Genomic DNA, 27,088 nt, shown 5'->3' on the forward strand with positions numbered 1-27,088 from the left:
CCAGAAATACACAGACAAACCTTTTAAACATCACAAAGACACAGAGAAACGTCATAGACAACACAAAGAGACACACTCACAAATATCATAGACATCATAAAGACACAGACAAACATCATAGACATCAAAAAGACACACACACTCACAACCAACATAGACATCACAAAGTCACAGACAAACATCATGGATATCACAAAGACACACACTCAAAAACATCATAGACATCACAAAGACACAGACAAACATCATAGATATCACAAAGAGACACACTCACAAACATCATAGATATCACAAAGACACAGACAAACATCATAGACATCACAAAGACACAGACAAACATCATAGACATCACAAAGACACACTCACAAACATCATAGACATCATAAAGACACAGACAAACATCTTAGACATCACAAAGACACACACTCACAAACAACATAGACTTCACAAAGACAGAGATAAACATCATAGACATCACAACGACACACACTCACAAACATCATAGACATCACAAAGACAAAGACAAACATGATAGACGTCACAAAGACACACACTCGCAAACATCATGGACATCACAATGACACACACTCACAAACATCATAGACCACAAAGACAAAGACAAACATCATAGACATCACAAACACACACACTCACAAACATCATAGATATCACAAAGACACACACTCACAAACATCATAGACATCACAAAGAAAAGGACAAACATCATAGACATCACAAAGACACAGACAAACATCATAAACATCACAAAGACACATGAACAAACATCATAGACATCGCAAAGACACAGACAAACATCAAAGACAACACAAAGACAGACACTGACAAACATCATAGACATCACAAATCACAGACAAACATCATAGACATCATAAAGACACAGACACATCATAGACATCACAAAGACACACACTCACAAACATCATAGACATCACAGACACAGACAAACATCATAGACATCACAGACATCACAAAGAGACAGACAAACATCATAGACATGACAAAGACACACACTCACAAACATCGTAGACATCACAAAGACACAGACAAACATCATTGACATCACAAAGACCCAGACAAACATCAAAGACATCGCAATGACACAGACGAACATCATAGAAATCACAAAGACACACACTCACAAACATCACAGACATCACAAAGACACACACTCACAAATATCATAAATATCACAAAGACACAGACAAACATCATGGAGATCACAAAGACACACATTCACAAACATCATAGACATGACAAGGATAGAGACAAACATCAGAGATATCACAAAGAGAAACATCAGAGCCATCACAAAGACACAGACAATCATGATAGACATCACAAAGGCACACACTCATACATCATTTACATCACAAAGGCATAGGCAAACAAGATAGACATCACAAAGACACACTCTCACAAATATCGTAGACATCACAAAGACAGAGACAAACATCATAGACATCACAAAGACACACACTCACAAACATCATAGTCATCACAAAGACACAGAAAAACATCATAGACGTCACGAAGGCACAGACAAACATCATAGCCATCACAAAGACACACACTCACAAACATCATCGACTTCACAAAGACACACACTCAGAAACATCATAGACATCACAAAGACACACACTCACAAACATCATAGACTTCACAAAGACACACACTCACAAACATCATAGACATCACAAAGACACAGACAAACATCATAGACGTCACAAAGACACACACTCGCAAACATCATGGACATCACAAATACACACACTCACAAACATCATACACATCACAAAGATACAGACAAACATTATAGACATCAGAAAGACCGAGACAAACATCATAAACTTCACAAAGACACACACTCACAAACATCATAGATATGACAAAGACACACACTCACAAACATCATAGACATCAAAAAGACACAAACATCAAAGACATCACAAAGACACAGACAAACATCATTGACATCACAAAGACACACACTCACAAACATCATAGACATCACAAAGACACAGACAAACATCATAGAGATCACAAAGACACAGACAAACAACATAAACATCACAAAGACACACACGAACAAACATCATAGACTTCGCAAAGACACAGACAAACATCATAGACATCACAAAGACACAAACTGACAAACATCGTAGACCAAAAAGACATAGACAAACATCATAGACATCATAAAGACACAGACGAACATCATAGACATCACAAAGACACACACACACAAACATCATTAACATCATAAAGACACAGACAAACATCTTAGACATCACGAAGACACACACTAACAAACATCGTAGACATTAAAGACACAGACAAACATCATGGACATCGCAGAGACAGACAAACATCATAGACATCACAAAGACACACACTCACAAACTTCATAGGCATTACAAAGACACACACTCACAAACATCACAGACATCACAAAGACACAGATAAACATCATAGACATCACAAAGACACAGACAAACATCATAGACATCACAAAGACACACACTCACAAACATCATAGATATGACAAAGACACACACTCACAAACATCATAGACATCAAAAAGACACAAACATCAAAGACATCACAAAGACACAGACAAACATCATTGACATCACAAAGACACACACTCACAAACATCATAGACATCACAAAGACACAGACAAACATCATAGAGATCACAAAGACACAGACAAACATCATAAACATCACAAAGACACACACGAACAAACATCATAGACTTCGCAAAGACACAGACAAACATCATAGACATCACAAAGACACAAACTGACAAACATCGTAGACCAAAAAGACATAGACAAACATCATAGACATCATAAAGACACAGACCAACATCATAGACATCACAAAGACACACACACACAAACATCATAGACATCATAAAGACACAGACAAACATCTTAGACATCACGAAGACACACACTAACAAACATCGTAGACCATAAAGACACAGACAAACATCATAGACATCGCAGAGACAGACAAACATCATAGACATCACAAAGACACGCACTCACAAACATCATAGGCATTACAAAGACACACACTCACAAACATCACAGACATCACAAAGAAAAAGACAAACATCATAGACATCACAAAGACACAGACAAACATCATAAACATCACAAAGACACATGAACAAACATCATAGACATCGCAAAGACACAGACAAACATCAAAGACAAAACAAAGACAGAAACTGACAAACATCATAGACATCACAAATCACAGACAAACATCATAGACATCATAAAGACACAGACACATCATAGACATCACAAAGACACACACTCACAAACATCATAGACATCACAGACATCACAAAGAGACAGACAAACATCATAGACATGAAAAAGACACACACTCACAAACATCGTAGACATCACAAATACACAGACAAACATCATTGACATCACAAAGACACAGACAAACATCAAAGACATCGCAATGACACAGACGAACATCATAGAAATCACAAAGACACACACTCACAAACATCATAGACATCACAAAGACACACACTCACAAATATCATAAACATCACAAAGACACAGACAAACATCATGGAGATCACAAAGACAACCATTCAAAAACATCATAGACATGACAAGGATAGAGACAAACATCAGAGACATCACAAAGACAAACATCAGAGACATCACAAAGACAAAGACAATCATGATAGACATCACAAAGACACACAGTGACAAACATCGTAGACCAAAAAGACATAGACAAACATCATAGACATCATAAAGACACAGACGAACATCATAGACATCACAAAGACACACACACACAAACATCATTAACATCATAAAGACACAGACAAACATCTTAGACATCACGAAGACACACACTAACAAACATCGTAGACATTAAAGACACAGACAAACATCATAGACATCGCAGAGACAGACAAACATCATAGACATCACAAAGACACACACTCACAAACTTCATAGGCATTACAAAGACACACACTCACAAACATCACAGACATCACAAAGACACAGATAAACATCATAGACATCACAAAGACACAGACAAACATCATAGACATCACAAAGAGACACACTCACAAACATCATAGACATCACAAAGACACAGACAAACATAATAAACATCACAAAGACACACACTCACAAATATCATAGACATCACAAAGACACAGACAAACATCATAGACATCACAGACACACACTCACAAACATCATAGACATCACAAATACACAGACAAACATCATAGAGATCACAAATTCCCAGACAAACATGATAGACATCACAAAGACACAGACAAACATCAGAAACATCACAAAGACACACACTCACAAACGTCATAGACATCACAAATACACAGACAAACATCATGGACATCAAAAAGACACACGCTCACAAGCATCATAGACATCACAAAAGACACAGATAAACATCATAGACATCACAAAGACACACACTCACAAAAATCATAGACGTCACAAAGACACAGACAAACATCATAAACATCAGAAAGACACACACTCAGAAATATCATAGACATCACAAAGACACAGACAAACATCATAGACATCACAGACACACACTCACAAACATCGTAGACATCACAAAGTCACAGACAAACATCATACAGATCACAAAGACACACACAAACACGATAGATGTCACAAAGACACACTCACAAACAAGATAGACATCACAAAGACACAGCCAAACATCATAGACATCACAAAGACACACACTCATAACCAACCTAGACATCACAAAGACACAGACAAACATCATAGACATCACAAAGAGACACCCTCACAAACATCATAGACATTACAAAGACATAGGCAATCATAGACATCACAAAGACACACACTCACAAACATCTTAGACATCACAAAGACACAGACAAACATCATAGACATCACAAAGACATACACTCACAAATATCATAGACATCACAGACATCTACTCACAAACATCATTGACATCACAAAGACACAGACAAACATCATAGAGATCACAAAGACACAGACAAACATGATTGACATCACAAAGACACACACTCACAAACAGCGTAGACATCACAAAGGCACACACTCACAAGTATCATAGACAGCACAAAGACACAGACAAACATCATAGACATCACAAAAACACAGACAAACAACAGAAATATCACAAAGACACACACTCACAAACACCATAGACATCACAAATACACAGACAAAAATCATAGACATCGGAAAGACACACACTCACAAAAATCATAGACAGCACAAAGACACAGACAAACAACACAGACATCACAAAGACACACACTCACAAATATCATAGACATCACAAAGACACAGACAAACATCACAGATATCACAAAGACACAGACTAACATCATAGACATCACAAAGACACACACTGACAAACATCATAGACATCATAAAGACACAGACAAACATCTTAGACATCACAAAGACACACACTCACAAACATCGTAGGCCATAAAGACACAGACAAACATCATTGACATCACAAAGACAAAGACAAACATCATACACATCACAAAGACACTCATAAACATCATAGACATCACACAGACACACACTCACAAACATCATAGACATCACAAAGACACAGACAGACATCATAGACATCACAGACATCACAAAGACACGGAAAAACATCATAGAAATCACAAGGACACACACTCACAAACATCATAGATCTCACAAAGACACACACTCACAAGCATCATAGACAGCACAAAAACACACACTCACAAACATCATAGGTAGCACAAACACACAGACAAACATCACAGATATCACAAAGACACAGACTAACATTGTAGACATCACAAAGACACACACTGACAAACATCATAGACATCATAAACACACAGACAAACATCTTAGACATCAGAAAGACACACACTCACAAACATCATAGACATCACAAATACACAGACAAATATCATAGAGATCACAAAAGAACACAGACAAACATCACAGACATCAGAAAGACACACACTCACAAATATCATAGACATCACAAAGACACAGACAAACATCACAGATATCACAAAGACACAGACGAACATCATAGACATCACAAAGACACACACTGAGAAACATCATAGCCATCATAAAGACACAGACAAACATCTTAGACATCACAAAGACACACGCTCACAAACATCGTAGCCCATAAAGACACAGACAAACATCATAGACATCACAAAGACAAAGACAAACATCATACACATCGCAAAGACACTCATAAACATCATAGACATCACAAAGACACACACTCACAAACATCATAGACATCACAAAGACACAGAGAAACATCATAGACATCACATAGACAAACATCATAGACATCACAGACACAGACAAACATCATAGACATCACAAACATCACAAAGACACGGACAAACATCATAGAAATTACAAAGACACACACTCACAAACATCATAGACATCACAAAGACACAGACAAACATCATAAACATCACAAAGACACACACTAACAAACATCATAGATATCACAAAGACACACACTCACAATCATCATAGACATCACGAAGACACACACAAACATCATAGACATCACAGAGACACACACTCACAAACATCATAGACATCACAGAAACATACTCACAAACAACATTGACATCACAAAGACAGACAAACATCAGCGACAGCATAGACACAGACAAACATCATAGACATCACAAAGGCACACACTCACAAATATCATAGACATCACAAAGACTTACACTCAGAAACATCAAAGACATCACAAAGACACACACAAACATCATAGACATCACAGAGACACACACTCACAAACATCATAGACATCACAAAGACAGACAAACATCATAGACAGCACAGACACAGACAAACATCATAGACATCACAAAGACACAGACAAACATCAAAGACATCACAAAGACACACACTCAAAAACATCATAGACATCACAAAGACACAGACAAACATCATAGACATAACAAAGACACACACTCACAAATATCATAGACATCACAAAGACACACATTCACAAAACAACGTAGACATCACAAAGACACAGACAAACATCACAGACATCACAAAGACACAGACAAACATCATAGACATCACACACTCACAAACATCATAGACATCACAAAGACACAGACAAACATCATAGTAATCACAAAGACACAGTGAAACATCATAGACATCACAAAGCCATACACTCACAAATATCATAGACATCACAGACACATACTCACAAACAACATTGACATCACAAAGACAGGCAAACATCAGAGACAGCATAGACACAGACAAACATCATAGACATCACAAAGGCACACACTCACAAATATCATAAACATCACAAAGACATACACCAACGAACATCAAAGACATCACAAAGACCCACACAAACATCATAGACATCACAGAGACACACACTCACAAACATCATAGACATCACAGAGAAAAACTCACAAACATCATAGCCATCACAAAGACACACACTTACAAACATCATAGACATCACAGACACAGACAAACATCGTAGACCATAAAGACACAGACAAACATCATAGACATCACAAAGACACAGACAAACATCATACACATCACAAAGACACACACTCAGAAACATCATAGACATCACAAAGACACACACTCACAAACAGCATAGACTTCACAAAGACACACACTCACAAACATCATAGACATCACAAAGACACAGACAAACATCATAGACGTCACAAAGACACACATTCGCAAACATCATGGACATCACAAATACACACACTCACAAACATCATAGACATCACAAAGATACAGACAAACATCATAGACATCAGAAAGACCAAGACAAACATCATAAACTTCACAAAGACACACATTCACAAACATCATAGATATGACAAAGACACACACTCACAAACATCATAAACATCAAAAAGACACAAACATCAAAGACATCAGAAAGACACAGACAAACATCATAGACATCACAAAGACACAGACTAACATCATAAACATCACAAAGACACACACGAACAAACATCATAGACTTCGCAAAGACACAGACAAACATCATAGACATCACAAAGACACACACTGACAAACATCGTAGACCAAAAAGACATAGACAAACATCATAACATCATAAAGACACAGACAAACTTCATAGACATCACAAAGACACAGACAAACATCATAGACATCACAAAGACACAGACAAACATCATAAACATCACAAAGGCACACACGAACAAACATCATAGACTTCGCAAAGACACAGACAAACATCATAGACATAACAAAGACACACACTCACAAATATCATAGACATCACAAAGACACACATTCACAAAACAACGTAGACATCACAAAGACACAGACAAACATCACAGACATCACAAAGACACAGACAAACATCATAGACATCACACACTCACAAACATCATAGACATCACAAAGACACAGACAAACATCATAGTAATCACAAAGACACAGTGAAACATCATAGACATCACAAAGCCATACACTCACAAATATCATAGACATCACAGACACATACTCACAAACAACATTGACATCACAAAGACAGGCAAACATCAGAGACAGCATAGACACAGACAAACATCATAGACATCACAAAGGCACACACTCACAAATATCATAAACATCACAAAGACATACACCAACGAACATCAAAGACATCACAAAGACCCACACAAACATCATAGACATCACAGAGACACACACTCACAAACATCATAGACATCACAGAGAAAAACTCACAAACATCATAGCCATCACAAAGACACACACTTACAAACATCATAGACATCACAGACACAGACAAACATCGTAGACCATAAAGACACAGACAAACATCATAGACATCACAAAGACACAGACAAACATCATACACATCACAAAGACACACACTCAGAAACATCATAGACATCACAAAGACACACACTCACAAACAGCATAGACTTCACAAAGACACACACTCACAAACATCATAGACATCACAAAGACACAGACAAACATCATAGACGTCACAAAGACACACATTCGCAAACATCATGGACATCACAAATACACACACTCACAAACATCATAGACATCACAAAGATACAGACAAACATCATAGACATCAGAAAGACCAAGACAAACATCATAAACTTCACAAAGACACACATTCACAAACATCATAGATATGACAAAGACACACACTCACAAACATCATAAACATCAAAAAGACACAAACATCAAAGACATCAGAAAGACACAGACAAACATCATAGACATCACAAAGACACAGACTAACATCATAAACATCACAAAGACACACACGAACAAACATCATAGACTTCGCAAAGACACAGACAAACATCATAGACATCACAAAGACACACACTGACAAACATCGTAGACCAAAAAGACATAGACAAACATCATAACATCATAAAGACACAGACAAACTTCATAGACATCACAAAGACACAGACAAACATCATAGACATCACAAAGACACAGACAAACATCATAAACATCACAAAGGCACACACGAACAAACATCATAGACTTCGCAAAGACACAGACAAACATCATAGACATCACAAAGACACACACTGACAAACATCGTAGACCAAAAAGACATAGACAAACATCATAGACATCATAAAGACACAGACAAACTTCATAGACATCACAAAGACACACACACACAAACATCATAGACATCATAAAGACACAGACAAACATCTTAGACATCACGAAGACACACACTAACAAACATCGTAGACCATAAAGACACAGACAAACATCATAGACATCGCAGACACAGACAAACATCATAGACATCACAAAGACACACACTCACAAACATCATAGGCATTACAAAGACACATACTCACAAACATCACAGACATCACAGACACTGAAAAACGTCATAGACATCACAGACATCACAAAGACACAGACAAAAATCATAGACATCACAAAGACAGACCCTCACAAATATCATAGACATCGCAAAGACACAGACAAACATCATAGAGATCACAAAGACACACACTCACAATCATCATAGACATCGCAGGGACAGACAAACATCATAGACATCACAAAGACACACACTCACAAACATCATAGGCATTACAAAGACACACACTCACAAACATCACAGACATCACAAAGACACAGACAAACATCATAGACATCACAATGGCACAGACAAACATCATAGAGATCACAAAAACACACACTCACAAACATCATAGACATCACAGACACTGACAAACGTCATAGACATCACAAAGACAGACACTCAAATATCATGGACATCGCAAAGACACAGACAAACATCATAGAGATCACAAAGACACACACTCACAATCATCATAGACATCGCAAAGACAGTTAAACATCAAAGATATCACAAAGACACAGACAAACATCACAAAGACACACACTCACCAACATCGTAGACCAGAAATACACAGACAAACCTTTTAAACATCACAAAGACACAGAGAAACGTCATAGACAACACAAAGAGACACATTCACAAACATCATAGTCATCATAAAGACACAGACAAGCATCATAGACATCACAAAGACACACACTCACAAATATCATAGACATCATAAAGACACAGACAAACATCATAGACATCAGAAAGACACACACACTCACAACCAACATAGACATCACAAAGACACAGACAAACATCATGGATATCACAAAGACACACACTCAAAAACATCATAGACATCAGAAAGACACAGACAAACATCATAGACATCACAAAGACACACACTGACAAACATTGTAGACCATAAAGACACAGACAAACATCATAGACATCACAAAGACACAGACAAACATCATAGACATCACAAAGACACACACTCACAAACATCATAGACTTCATAAAGACAGACAAACATCTTAGACATCACAAAGACACACACTCACAAACAACATAGACTTCACAAAGACAGAGACAAACATCATAGACATCACAAAGACACAGACGAACATCATGGACATCACAACGACACACACTCACAAACATCATCGACATCACAAAGACACAGATAAACATCATAAACTTCACAAAGACACACACTCACAAACATCAAAGACCACATAGACAAAGACAAACATCATAGACATCACAAAGACACACACTCACAAACATCAGAGATATCACAAAGACACACACTCACAAACATCATAGACATCACAAAGAAAAAGACAAACATCATAGACATCACAAAGACACAGACAAACATCATACACATCACAAAGACACACACTCAGAAACATCATAGACAGCACAAAGACACACACTCACAAACATCATAGACTTCACAAAGACACACACTCACAAACATCATAGACATCACAAAGACACAGACAAACATCATAGACGTCACAAAGACACACACTCGCAAACATCATGGACATCACAAATACACACACTCACAAACATCATACACATCACAAAGATACAGACAAACATCATAGACATCAGAAAGACCGAGACAAACATCATAAACTTCACAAAGACACACACTCACAAACATCATAGATATGACAAAGACACACACTCACAAACATCATAAACATCAAAAAGACACAAACATCAAAGACATCAGAAAGACACAGAAAAACATCATAGACATCACAAAGACACACACTCACAAACATCATAGACATCACAAAGACACAGACAAACATCATAGACATCACAAAGACACAGACAAACATCATAAACATCACAAAGACACACACGAAGAAACATCATAGACTTCGCAAAGACACAGACAAACTTCATAGACATCGCAAAGACACACACTGACAAACATCGTAGACCAAAAAGACATAGACAAACATCATAGACATCATAAAGACACAGACAAACTTCATAGACATCACAAAGACACACACACACAAACATCATAGACATCACAAAGAAAAAGACAAACATCATAGACATCACAAAGACACAGACAAACATCATAAACATCACAAAGACACATGAACAAACATCATAGACATCGCAAAGAAACAGACAAACATCAAAGACAACACAAAGACAGACACTGACAAACATCATAGACATCACAAATCACAGACAAACATCATAGACATCATAAAGACACAGACACATCATAGACATCACAAAGACACACACTCACAAACATCATAGACATCACAGACACAGACAAACATCATAGACATCACAGACATCACAAAGAGACAGACAAACATCATAGACATGACAAAGACACACACTCACAAACATCGTAGACATCACAAAGACACAGACAAACATCATTGACATCACAAAGACCCAGACAAACATCAAAGACATCGCAATGACACAGAGGAACCTCATAGAAATCACAAAGACACATACTCACAAACATCATAGACATCACAAAGACACACACTCACAAATATCATAAACATCACAAAGACACAGACAAACATCATAGACATCACAATGACACACACTCACAAACATCGTAGACAATAAAGACACAGACAAACATCATAGACATCGCAGAGACAGACAAACATCACAGACATCACAAAGACACACACTCACAAACATCATAGGCATTACAAAGACACACACTCACAAACATCACAGACATCACAAAGACACAGACAAACATCATAGACATCACAATGACACAGACAAACATCATAGAGATCACAAAGACACACACTCACAAACATCATAGACATCACAGACACTGACAAACGTCATAGACATCACAGACATCACAAAGACACAGACAAACATCATAGACATCACAAAGACACACTCACAAATATCATAGACATCGCAAAGACACAGACAAACATCATAGAGATCACAAAAACACACATTCACAAACATCATAGACATGACAAGGATAGAGACAAACATCAGAGACATCACAAAGACAAACATCAGAGACATCACAAAGACACAGACAATCATGATAGACATCACAAAGGCACACACTCATACATCATTTACATCACAAAGACATAGGCAAACAAGAAAGACATCACAAAGACACACTCTCACAAACATCGTAGACATCACAAAGACACACACTCACAAACATCATAGACATCACAGACACAGACAAACATCATAGACATCACAAAGACACAGACAAACATCATACACATCACAAAGACACACACTCAGAAACATCATAGTCATCACAAAGACACACACTCACAAACATCATAGACTTCACAAAGACACACACTCACAAACATCATAGACATCACAAAGACACAGACAAACATCAAAGACGTCACAAAGACACACACTCGCAAACATCATGGACATCACAAATACACACACTCACAAACATCATAGACATCACAAAGATACAGACAAACATCATAGACATCAGAAAGACCGAGACAAACATCATAAACTTCACAAAGACACACACTCACAAACATCATAGATATGACAAAGACACACACTCACAAACATCATAGACATCAAAAAGACACAAACATCAAAGATATCACAAAGACACAGACAAACATCATAGACATCACAAAGACACACACTCACAAACATCATAGACATCACAAAGACACAGACAAACATCATAGACATCACAAAGACACAGACAAACATCATAAACATCACAAGGACACACACGAACAAACATCATAGACTTCGCAAAGACACAGACAAACATCATAGACATCACAAAGACACACACTGACAAACATCGTAGACCAAAAAGACATAGACAAACATCATAGACATCATAAAGACACAGACAAACTTCATAGACATCACAAGGACACACACACACAAACATCATAGACATCATAAAGACACAGACAAACATCTTAGACATCACGAAGACACACACTAACAAACATCGTAGACAATAAAGACACAGACAAACATCATAGACATCGCAGAGACAGACAAACATCATAGACATCACAAAGACACACACTCACAAACATCACAGACATCACAAAGACACAGACAAACATCATAGACATCACAATGACACAGACAAACATCATAGAGATCACAAAGACACACACTCACAAACATCATAGACATCACAGACACTGACAAACGTCATAGACATCACAGACATCACAAAGACACAGACAAACATCATAGACATCACAAAGACACACTCACAAATATCATAGACATCGCAAAGACACAGACAAACATCATAGAGATCACAAAGACACACACTCACAATCATCATAGACATCGCAAAGACAGATAAACATCATAGATATCACAAAGACACAGACAAACATCATACACATCACGAAGACACATACTCTCAAACATCATAGACATCATAAAGAGACAGACAAACATCATAAAGACACACACTCACCAACATCGTAGACCAGAAATACACAGACAAACCTTTTAAACATCACCAAGACACAGAGAAACGTCATAGACAACACAAAGAGACACACTCACAAACATCATAGTCATCATAAAGACACAGACAAACATCATAGACATCACAAAGACACACACTTACAAATATCATAGACATCATAAAGACACAGACAAACATCATAGACATCAAAAAGACACACACACTCACAACCAACAAAGACATCACAAAGACACAGACAAACATCATGGATATCACAAAGACACACACTCAAAAACATTATAGACATCACAAAGACACAGACAAACATCATAGACATCACAAAGAGACACACTCACAAATATCCTAGATATCACAAAGACACAGACAAACATCATAGACATCACAAAGACACAGACAAACATCATAGACATCACAAAGACACGCACTCACAAATATCATAGACATCACAAAGACACAGACAAACATCATAGATAACACAAAGACACAGACAAACATCATAGACATCACAAAGACAGATAAACATCATAAACTACACAAAGACACACACTCACTAACATCATAGATATCACAAAGACACACACTCACAAACATCATAGACATCGCAAAGACACAAACATCATAGAGATCACAAAGACACACACTCACAAACATCATAGACATCGCAAAGACAGATAAACATCATAGATATCACAAAGACACAGACAAATATCATACACATCACGAAAACACACACTCACAATCATCATAGTCATCATAAAGACACAAACAAACATCATAGACATCACCAAAACACACACTCACAAACATCATAGACATCATAAAGACACAGACAAACATCATAGACATCACAAAGTCACAGACAAACATCACAGACATCACAAAGCCACAGACAAACATCATAGACATCACAAAGAAACACACTCACAAACATCATAGACATCATAAAGACACAGACAAACATCATAGACATCACAAAGACACACACACTCACAACCAACATAGACATCACAAAGACACAGACAAGCATCATAGACATCACAAAGACACAGACAAGCATCATAGACATCACAAAGACACGCACTCACAAATATCATAGACATCACAAAGACACAGACAAACATCATAGATATCACAAAGACACAGACAAACATCATAGACATCACAAAGACACACACTCACAAACATCATAGACATCACGAAGACACTCACAAACAGCATAGACATCACACACACTCACAAACATCATAGACATCACAAAGACACAGACAATCATCATAGACGTCACAAAGACACACACTCGCAAACATCATGGACATCACAAAGAGACACACTCACAAATATCGTAGACATGACAAAGATACAGATAAACATCATAGACATCAGAAAGACACAAATAAACATCATAAATTTAACAAAGACACACACTCACAAACATCATAGACCACAAAGACACAGACAATCATCATAGCCATCACTAAGACACACACTCACAAACATCATAGATATCACAAAGACACAAACATCAAAGACATCACAAAGATACAGACAAACATCATAGACATCACAAAGAAACACACTCACAAACATCATAGACATCACAAAGACACACACGAACAAACATCATAGACATCGCAAAGACACAGACAAACATTAAAGACATCACAAAGACATACACTCAGAAACATCAAAGAAATCACAAAGACACAGACAAACATCATAGATATCACAAAGACGCAGACAAACATCATAGGCATCACAAAGACACACACTCACAAACATCATAGATATCATAAAGGCACAGAAAAACAGCTTAGACATCACAAAAACACACACTGACAAACATTGTATACCATAAAGACACAGACAAACATCATAGACATCACAAAGACACAGACAAACATCATAGACATCACAAAGACACACACTCAGAAACATCATAGATATCGCAAGGACAGAAAAAGATCATAGACATCACGCAGACACTCACAACCATCATAGACATCACAAAGACACACACTCACAAAAATCATAGACTTCACAAAGACAGAGACAAACATCATAGACATCACAAAGACACAGACAAACATCATAGACGTCACAAAGACACACACTCACAAACATCATAGACATCACAGACACAGACAAACATCATAGACATCACAGAAATCACAAAGACACAGACCAACATCATAGAGATGACAAAGACACACACTCACAAACATCATAGACATCACAAAGACACAGACAAACATCATAGACATCACAATGACACAGACGAACATCATAGAAATCACAAAGACACACACTCACAAACATCAAAGACATCACAGACACAGACAAACGTCATAGACATCACAGACATCACAAAGACACGGACAAACATCATAGACTTCACAATGACACACACTCACAAACATCATGGACATCATAAAGACACAGACAAACTTCATAAAGACACACACTCACAAACATCGTAGACCAGAAATACAGAGACAAACCTTATAAACATCTCAAAGACATAGACAAACATCATAGACATCACAAAGACACACACTCACAAACATCATAGACATCATAAAGACACAGACAAACATCATAGACATCACAAAGACACACACTCACAAACATCATAGACATCACAAAGACACAGACAAACATCATAGACATCACACAGACCCAGACAAACATCATAGACATCACAAAGTCACAGACAAACATCATAGTGATCACAAAGACACACACTCACAAACATCATAGATATCATAAAGGCACAGAAAAACAGCTTAGACATCACAAAAACACACACTGACAAACATTGTAGACCATAAAGACACAGACAAACATCATAGACATCACAAAGACACAGACAAACATCATAGACATCACAGACACAGACAAACATCATAGACATCACAGAAATCACAAAGACACAGACCAACATCATAGAGATGACAAAGACACACACTCACAAACATCATAGACATCACAAAGACACAGACAAACATCATAGACATCACAATGACACAGACGAACATCATAGAAATCACAAAGACACACACTCACAAACATCAAAGACATCACAGACACAGACAAACGTCATAGACATCACAGACATCACAAAGACACGGACAAACATCATAGACTTCACAAAGACACACACTCACAAACATCATGGACATCATAAAGACACAGACAAACTTCATAAAGACACACACTCACAAACATCGTAGACCAGAAATACAGAGACAAACCTTATAAACATCTCAAAGACACAGACAAACATCATAGACATCACAAAGACACACACTCACAAACATCATAGACATAATAAAGACACAGACAAACATCATAGACATCACCAAGACACACACTCACAAACATCATAGACATCACAAAGACACACACACTCACAACCAACATAGACATCACAAAGACACAGACAAACATCTTAGAAATCACAAAGACACACACTGACAAACATCGTAGACGATAAAGACACAGACAAACATCATAGACATCACAAAGACACAGACAAACATCATAGACAGCACAAAGACATACACTCAGAAACATCATAGACATCGCAAAGACACACACTCACAAACATCATAGACTTCACAAAGACAGAGACAAACATCATAGACATCACAAAGACACAGACGAAAATCATAGACATCACAAAGACACAGACAAACATCATAGGCATCACAAAGACACACACTCACAATCAACATAGACATCACAAAGACACAGACAAACATCTTAGAAATCACAAAGACACACACACTCACAACCAACATAGACATCACAAAGACACAGACAAACAACATAGATATCACAAAGACACACACTCAAAAACCTCATAGACATCACAAAGACTCAGACAAGCATCATAGACATCACAAAGACACGCACTCACAAATATCATAGACATCACAAAGACACAGACAAACATCATAGATATCACAAAGACACAGACAAACATCATAGGCATCACAAAGACACACCCTCACAACCAACATAGACATCACAAAGACACAGACAAACAACTTAGACATCACAAAGACACGCACTCACAAATGTCATAGACATCACAAAGACACAGACAAGCATCGTAGATATCACAAAGACACAGACAAAAAACATAGACATCACAACGACACACACTCACAAGCATGATAGACATCACAGACACAGCCAAACATCATAGACATCACAGACGTCAGAAAGACACAGACAAACATTATGGCGATCAAAAAGACCAACTACACACACATACAAAATCATAAACATCACAAAGACACACACTCACAAACATCGTAGACATCACAAAGACACACTCACTGACATCGTAGACATCACAAAGGCAGACAAACATCATAGACATCGCAAAGACACAGACAAACATTAAAGACATCACAAAGACACACACTCAGAAACATCATAGAAATCACAAAGACACAGACAAACATCATAGATATCACAAAGATGCAGACAAATATCATAGGCATCACAAAGGCACACACTCACAAACATCATATACATCATAAAGGCACAGACAAACATCTTAGATATCACAAAGACACACACTGACAAACATCGTAGACCATAAAGACACAGACAAACATCATAGACATCACAAAGACACAGACAAACATCATAGACATCACAAAGACACACACTCAGAAACATCATAGACATCACAAAGACACACACTCAGAAACATCATAGACTTCACAAAGACGGAGACAAACATCATAGACATCACAATGACACAGACAAAAATCATAGACGTCACAAAGACACACACTCACAAACATCATAGACATCACAAAGAGACAGACAAACATCATAGACGTCACAAAGACACACACACACAAACATCATAGACATCACAGACACAGAAAAACATCATAGACATCACAGAAATCACAAAGACACAGACAAACATCATAGACATGACAAAGACACACACTCACAAACATCATAGACATCACAAAGTCAAAGACAAACATCATAGACATCACAATGACACAGACGAACATCATAGAAATCACAAAGGCACACACTCACAAACATCATGGACATCACAGACCCAGACAAACGTCATAGACATCATAATGACAAACACTCACAAACATCATAGACATCACAAAGACAAAGACAAACATCATAGACATCACAATGGCACAGACGAACATCATAGAAATCACAAAGACACACACTCACAAACATCATAGACATCACAGACACAGACAAACGTCATAGACATCACAGACATCACAAAGACACGGACAAACATCAAAGACTTCACAAAGACACACACTCACAAACATCATGGACATCAGAAAGACACACACTCACAAAAAACATAGACATCATAAAGACACAGACAAACTTCATAAAGACACATACTCACAAACATCGTAGACCAGAAATACAGAGACAAACCTTATAAACATCTCAAAGACACAGACAAACATCATAGACATCACAAAGACACACACTCAGAAGCATCATAGACATCACAAAGACACAGACAAACATCATAGACATCACAGAGCCACACTCACAAACATCATAGACATCACAAAGCCACAGACAAACATCATAGACATCGCAAAGAAACACACTCACAAACATCATAGACATCATAAAGACACAGTCAAACATCATAGACATCACAAAGACACACACACTCACAACCAACATAGACATCACAAAGACATAGACAAACATCATAGATATCACAAAGACGCACACTCAAAAACATGATAGACATCACAAAGACACAGACAAACATCATAGACATCACAAAGACACAGACAAACATCATAGACATCACAAAGACACGCACTCTCAAATATCATAGACATCACGAAGACACAGACAAACATCATAGATATCATAAAGACACAGAAAAACATCATAGACATCACAAAGACACACACTCACAACCAACCTAGACATCACAAAGACACAGACAAACATCATCGATATCACAAAGACACACACTCACAAACATCAAAGACATCACAAAGACAGAGACAAACATCATAGACATCACAAAGGCACAGACAAACATCATAGACATCACAAAGAAACACACTCACAAACATCATCGACATCACAGACACAGACAAACATCATAGACATCACAGACATCACAAAGACACAGACAAACATCATAGACAGGACAAAGAAACACACGAACAAACATCATAAACATCACAAAGACACAGACAAACATCATAGTGATCACAAAGACAGACACTCACAAACATCGTAGACATTACAAAGACAAAGACAAACATCATAGACATCACAAAGACAGACTCACAAACATCATAGAGATCGCAAAGACACACACTCAGAAACATCATAGACATCACAAACACACAGACAAACATCATGGACATCACAAAGTCACAGACAAACATCATAGACATCACAAAGACACACACTCAGAAACATCATAGACATCACAAACACACATTCAAACCATGGACATCACAAAGTCACAGACAAACATCATAGACATCACAAAGACACAGACAAACATCATAGATATCACAAAGACACAGACAAACATCTTAGACATCATAACGATACAGACAAACATCTTAGACAACACAAAGACACACACTCAGCAACATCGTAGACCAGAAAGACACAGAGAAACATCATAGACATCACAAAGACACAGACAAACATCATAGACATCACAAAGACACGCACTCAGAAACATCATAGACATCGCAACGACAAACAAACATCATAGACATCGCAAAGACACACAGTCACAAACATCCTAGACATCACAAAGACACAGGCAAACATCATAGACATCACAAAGACACAAACGAACAACATAGACATCACAAACACACACACTCACAAACATCATAGACATCACAAACACAGGCAAACATCACAGACATCACAAAATCACACTCACAAACATCATAGATATCACAAAGACACACACTCACAAACATCATAGACATCACAAAGACACAGACAAACATCATAGAGATCACAAAGACACACACTCACAAACATCGTAGAAGTCACAAAGACACAGTCAAACATCGTAGACATCACAAAGACACACACTCACAAATATCATAGACATCACAGACATATACTCACAAACATCATAGACATCACAAAGACACAGACAAACATCATAGACATCAGAAAGACACACACTCACAACCAACATAGACATCACAAAAAAACAGACACAAATCATAGACTTCCAGAGCTACCCACTCAGAAACATCATAGACATGACAAAGAGAGAGACAAACATCATAGACGTTACAAAAACATACACTCACAAACATCGTAGACATCACAAAGACACAGACAAACATCATAGACATCACAAAGACACACACTCACAAATATCATAGACATCACAGACATACACTCACAAACATCATAGACAGCACAAAGACACAGACAAACATCATAGACATCAAAAAGACACACACTCACAAACATCATAGACATCATAAAGATACAGACAAACAACTTAGACAACACAAAGACACACACTCACAAACATCGTAGACCATAAAGACACAGACAAACATCATAGACGTCACAAAGACACAGACAAACATCATAGATATCACAAAAACACACACTCAGAAACATCGTAGACCAGAAAGACACAGACAAACATCATAGACATCACAAAGACACAGACAATCATCATAGACATCACAAAGACACGCACTCAGAAACATCATAGACATCGCAACGACAATCAAACATCATAGACATCGCAAAGACACACAGTCACAAACATCCTAGACATCACAAAGACAAAGGCAAACATCATAGACATCACAAAGACACAGACGAACAACATAGACATCACAAACACACACACTCACAAACATCATAGACATCACAGACACCGGCAAACATCACAGACATCACAAAGCCACACTCACAAACATCATAGATATCACAAAGACACACACTCACAAACATCATAGACATCACAAAGACACAGACAAACATCATAGACATCATAAAGACACACACTCACAACCAACATAGACATCACAAAGACACAGACAAACATCATAGACATCACAAAGACACACAATCACAAACATCATAGACATCGCAAAGTGAGACAAACATCATAGATATCACAAAGACACAGACAAACATCACAGACATCACAAAGACACAGACATCATAAACATCACAAAAATACAAACGAACAAACATCATAGATATCGTAAAGACACAGACAAACATCATAGACATCATAAAGACACAGAAAAACATCATAGACATCACAAAGACACAGACAAACATCATAGACATCACAAAGGCACAGACAAACATCATAGACATCACAAAGACACACACTCACAAACATCATCGACATCACAGACACAGACAAACATCATAGACATCACATAGACAAACATCATAGACATCACAAAGACACAGACGAACAACATAAATATCACAAACACACACACTCACAAACAACATAGACATCACAAACACAGGCAAACATCACAGACATCACAGACATCACAAAACCACACTCACAGACATCATAGTTATCACAAAGACACACACTCACAAACATCATAGACATCACAAAGACACAGACAAACATCATAGAGATCACAAAGACACACACTAACAAACATCGTAGAAATCACAAAGACACAGTCAAACATCATAGACATCACAAAGACACACACTCACAAATATCATAGACATCACAGACATACACTCACAAACATCATAGACATCACAAAGACACAAACATCATAGACATCACAAAGACACACACTCACAAAATTATAGACATCACAAAGACATAGACAAACATCATAGACATCACAAAGACACACACTCACAACCAACATAGACAGCACAAAAACACAGACACAAATCATAGACTTCCAAAGATACCCACTCAGAAACATCATAGACATCACAAAGAGAGAGACAAACATCATAGACGTTACAAAAACATACACTCACAAACATCGTAGACATCACAAACACACAGACAAACATCATAGACATCACAAAGACACACACTCACAAACATCATAGACATCATAAAGATACAGACAAACAACTTAGACAACACAAAGACACACACTCACAAACATCGTAGACCATAAAGACACAGACAAACATCATAGACATCACAAAGACACAGACAAACATCATAGACATCACAAAGGCACACACTCAGAAACATCGTAGACCAGCAAGACACAGAAAAACATCATAGACATCATAAAGACACACACTCACAAACATGATAGCCATCACAGACACAGACAAACATCATGGAGATCAAAAAGACACACACTCACAAACGTCATAGACATCACAAAGGCACAGACAGACATCATAGACATCACAGACATCACAAATACACAGACAAAAATCATAGACATCACAAAGACACACACTCACAAATATCATAGACATCACAAGGACACAGACAAACATCATAGATATCACAAAGACGCACTCAGAAACATCATAGACATCTTAACGATACAGACAAACATCTTAGACAACACAAAGACACAGACAAACATCATAGACATCACAAAGACGCACTCAGAAACATCATAGACATCGCAACGACAAACAAACATCATAGACATCGCAAAGACACACAGTCACAAATATCATAGACATCACAAAGACACAGGCAAACATCATAGACATCACAAAGACACAGACGAACTACATAGACATCTCAAACACACACACTCACAAACATCATAGACATCACAGAGACAGACAAACATCACAGACATCACAAAGCCACAATCACAAACATAATAGATATCACAAAGACACACACTCACAAACATCATAGACATCACAAAGACACAGACAAACATCATAGACATCACAAAGACACACACTCACAAAATTATAGACATGACAAAGACACAGACAAACATCATAGACATCACAAAGACACACACTCACAATCAACATAGACATCACAAAGACAAAGACAAACATCATAGACTTCCAAAGATACCCACTCAGAAACATCATAGACATCACTGAGAGAGACAAACATCATAGACGTTACAAAAACATACACTCACAAACATCGTAGACATCACAAAGACACAGACAAACATCATAGCCATCACAAAGACACACACTCACAAATATCATAGACATCACAGACATACACTCACAAACATCATAGACAGCACAAAGACACAGACAAACATCATAGACATCAAAAAGACACACACTCACAAACATCATAGACATCATAAAGATACAGACAAACAACTTAGACAACACAAAGACACACACTCACAAACATCGTAGACCATAAAGACACAGACAAACATCATAGACATCACAAAGACACAGACAAACATCATAGACATCACAAAGACACACACTCAGAAACATCGTAGACCAGGAAGACACAGACAAACATCATAGACATCATAAAGACACACACTCACAAACATGATAGCCATCACAGACACAGAAAAACATCATGGAGATCAAAAAGACACACACTCACAAACATCATAGACATCACAAAGGCACAGACAGACATCATAGACATCACAGACATCACAAATACACAGACATAAATCATAGACATCACAAAGACACACACTCACAAATATCATAGACATCACAAGGACACAGACAAACATCATAGATATCACAAAGACGCACTCAGAAACATCATAGACATCATAACGATACAGACAAACATCTTAGACAACACAAAGACACAGACAAACATCACAGACATCACAAAGACGCACTCAGAAACATCATAGACATCGCAACGACAAACAAACATCATAGACATCGCAAAGACACACAGTCACAAACATCATAGACATCACAAAGACACAGGCAAACATCATAGACATCACAAAGACACGGACGAACTACATAGACATCACAAACACACACACTCACAAACATCATAGACATCACAGACACAGACAAACATCACAGACATCACAAACCCACAATCACAAACATCATAGATATCACAAAGACACACACTCACAAACATCATAGACATCACAAAGACACAGACAAACATCATATACATCACAAAGACACACACTCACAAAATTATAGACATCACAAAGACACAGACAAACATCATAGACATCACAAAGACACACACTCACAACCAACATAGACATCACAAAGACAAAGACAAACATCATAGACTTCCAAAGATACCCACTCAGAAACATCATAGACATCACTAAGAGAGAGACAAACATCATAGACGTTACAAAAACATACACTCACAAACATTGTAGACATCACAAAGACACAGACAAACATCATAGACATCACAAAGACACACACTCACAAATATCATAGACATCACAGACATACACTCACAAACATCATAGACAGCACAAAGACACAGACAAACATCATAGACATCAAAAAGACACACACTCACAAACATCATAGACATCATAAAGATACAGACAAACAACTTAGACATCACAAAGACACAGACAAACATCATAGACATCACAAAGACACACACTCAGAAACATCGTAGACCAGGAAGACACAGACAAACATCATAGACATCATAAAGACACACACTCACAAACATGATAGCCATCACAGACACAGAAAAACATCATGGAGATCACAAAGACACACACTCACAAATATCATAGACATCACAGACATACACTCACAAACATCATAGACAGCACAAAGACACAGACAAACATCATAGACATCAAAAAGACACACACTCACAAACATCATAGACATCGCAAAGTGAGACAAACATCATAGATATCACAAAGACACAGACAAACATCACAGACATCACAAAGACACACACTCAGAAACATCGTAGACCAGGAAGACACAGACAAACATCATAGACATCATAAAGACACACACACATAAACATGATAGCCATCACAGACACAGACAAACATCATGGAGATCAAAAAGACACACACTCACAAACATCATAGACATCACAAAGGCACAGACAGACATCATAGACATCACAGACATCACAAATACACAGACAAAAATCATAGACATCACAAAGACACACACTCACAAATATCATATACATCACAAGGACACAGACAAACATCATAGATATCACAAAGACGCACTCAGAAACATCATAGACATCATAACGATACAGACAAACATTTTAGACAACACAAAGACACAGACAAACATCATAGACATCACAAAGACGCACTCAGAAACATCATAGACATCGCAACGACAAACAAACATCATAGACATCGCAAAGACACACAGTCACAAACATCATAGACATCACAAAGACACAGGCAAACATCATAGACATCACAAAGACACAGACGAACTACATAGACATCACAAACACACACACTCACAAACATCATAGACATCACAGACACAGACAAACATCACAGACATCACAAAGCCACAATCACAAACATCATAGATATCACAAAGACACACACTCACAAACATCATAGACATCACAAAGACACAGACAAACATCATATACATCACAAAGACACA

The sequence above is a fragment of the Mobula birostris genome, chromosome 16 (genome assembly GCF_030028105.1).
Source record: "Mobula birostris isolate sMobBir1 chromosome 16, sMobBir1.hap1, whole genome shotgun sequence".
NCBI lineage: Eukaryota > Metazoa > Chordata > Chondrichthyes > Myliobatiformes > Myliobatidae > Mobula > Mobula birostris.